Below are 2,598 nucleotides of genomic sequence, written 5' to 3' on the forward strand. Positions count from 1 at the left end.
AGGAGCAGGCAATGCTATGTATTGCAGCTACAATAGGAGTCCCAGTAAAAGTCGATTTGGCCACTAAACTGGCAGATAGGGGGAGATATGCCCGTGCTTGTGTTCAAATAAATTTAAGGTTGCCGGTGATCAAGAATATCATAGTTGAGGGTGTCTCTTACGATGTGGAGTATGAAAGTCTAACTTTGTTTTGTGAATTTTGTGCAAGATATGGCTATGATAAATCTCAATGCTTGAGTAGGGTTCCTATGGAAGAGAAGAGGGTTGACTCTATTCAAGGGGAGGCACAGGGCTACGCCAAGTCGGATCCGAAAATTTAAAATTCAGGCAGAATGAAAACTGTTGATCTGGCCGATAATTTAGGCAAGAATAACACCACTAATTTGGGTGCAAAATCTGGGGATGATTCCGTGCATGGAACGGGGCCAATGGGAAGAAGGCATGTGGAGAGGGAGAAGTGGGCTGGCATAAGGTGCTGAAGAAAGAAAAAATTAAGTTGGGCCACAATTTAACAAGGAAGGCCCAAGGATCCAATCAAAATTGTTCTGGGTCAGGTGGCCACCAGAAGCCCAAAGCACAACCTTCATAGGGGTCCACGGAGTAGGGAGTCTGGGTCGGGCATACCCAGCAATGTGCGTCGTCATCTTCCCATATGCCAGCAACGAAAGGGACCTCCGTCAGGAAACATCCGCGTCCGGCATCCTTGCAGAACTCGCCAGTTGGAGGCATGGTAGGGGAGGCACCTGTCCTCGAGAGTCCAGCCATGATTCCGCCGGAGAAGGGAGTAGCATCGCCGCTGGTTCCTGTGAATGGGGCACGGGAGTATAGTATTGCATCAACATCTGAAAAGGAGGGGGTGCAGGGAGGTCTGGAGAGCGTTGTGCTGCCGCTGATCTCTATGACTGTGGCTCGGGATAAATGTGCATCATCAATAAAGAAGAAGGCAGTGGTACATGGAGGCCCAAGGTGTTCCATTCTAGGGGACAAGTCTTCTACTGAGATTGGTGGTGCAAGTTAACTTTACCTTTTATTTTGATATCCTCTTTTCAATTTTATTTAATGGATAACTATCTTAGTTTGGAATATTAAGGGTGCTTCTAATAAGTTAGCTCGAGTGAATCGTAAGGAGCTTGTTAGGAAATTTAGACCTATTTTTTTTTTATTGTGGTTGTGACTTATTCTCCCTTTCAACATTTAAAACTATTATGGGAAAGACTCGTTACTATCCTGTTGGTATAGAGAAGAGACAGTTGGGCATAAGGGTGGTATCTGGTTCCTTTCTTCAGTACAAGGTACTTGCTGCAAATTGGTTGATGCTTGCGATCAGTGTATCACAATCGAAGTTCAGCTTGAAAATATAGTTTGGAGGTGTAGTGGTATCTATGGTAGTCCTCAGCATAATACAAGAGGTCTTCTTTAGGATTATTTGGTAGCTCAGTTTTCATCTTTTCAAGGGTCTTGATTTGTCCTCAGTGATTTTAATGAGGTTATTTTCTCTCATGAAGCTAAGGGTTGTTATTTTTCGAGTAGACGTGCTGATCAGTTTGCCAATTCTTTAGGGGATAGTGCTCTATTTGATTTGAAGACTATTGGGAGACGTTTTACTTAGTACAGGAGGTGAAAAGTAATATTGAGGTGGCGAAAAGACTTGTCTGGGTTTGTATTAATAGTGGATGGTTATTTCTTTTTCCTGAGGCCTATGCAGAAATACTGAATAGACTGCAGTCTGATCACCATCCTATCTTAGTGCGATGTAAAGGGCGCTTGCAGCCGAAAAGGAACAGACCCTTCCGTTTTATGGCGGCTTGGGCTACTCATCCTAGTTACAGAGATATTGTGAAACAGTCTTTGTGGTCTGGCTTTAAAGGGGTGCAAGGCAAGCTTTCAGAGGTGCAAAAGAATTTTCTTGAGTTTAATTGTACAGTGTTTGGTAACATCTTCATTAGGAAATATGAATTGGAGCATCAAATTAATTATCTTCAGAAGCGTTTGGAAGAGAGGGAAGACTCTTTCATACGTCAAAAAGAACGAAGGTTGATTGAGGAATATAATAACACTCTTGTACAAGAGGAACTTCTTTGGTTTCAAAAATCCAGGGAATAGTGGGTGAAGTTCGAAAACAGAATCACTAACTTCTTCCATGTTCAGACACTTGTGCGGTGGAAAAGAAAATAAGATTCATGGTCTCTTTCTCAAAGATGGTGTGTAGGAGACGGATCTAGAGGCTCTTATCCAGGAAGCTGAATCTTTCTTCAAGAGCTTATTTTGTCAGCTAGAGGATGTTGATTTAGGGTGTCTGGATGAAGTCCCACTTCCTTCTTTAAATGAGGAAGCCTGTCGTAATCTTACTATAGCTATTACTATGGAGAAAGTTAAATCAGCTATTTTTAGCATAAGTTCCTTTAAGGCTCTGGGTCCGGATGGTGTCCAAGCTTACTTCTTCAAGGAATACTGGGAGATTATTGGTTAGGATGTTTGGAATATGGTTAAGGAAGCTTTCTCTGGGGGTACTATTGATTCAAGAATGATGGAGACTCCTCTGGTTCTAATTTCCAAGGTGGATTCACCGATATCGATGAAGGAATTTAGACCTATTAG

This window comes from Arachis hypogaea, chromosome 18, assembly GCF_003086295.3.
Source record: "Arachis hypogaea cultivar Tifrunner chromosome 18, arahy.Tifrunner.gnm2.J5K5, whole genome shotgun sequence".
Lineage (NCBI taxonomy): Eukaryota > Viridiplantae > Streptophyta > Magnoliopsida > Fabales > Fabaceae > Arachis > Arachis hypogaea.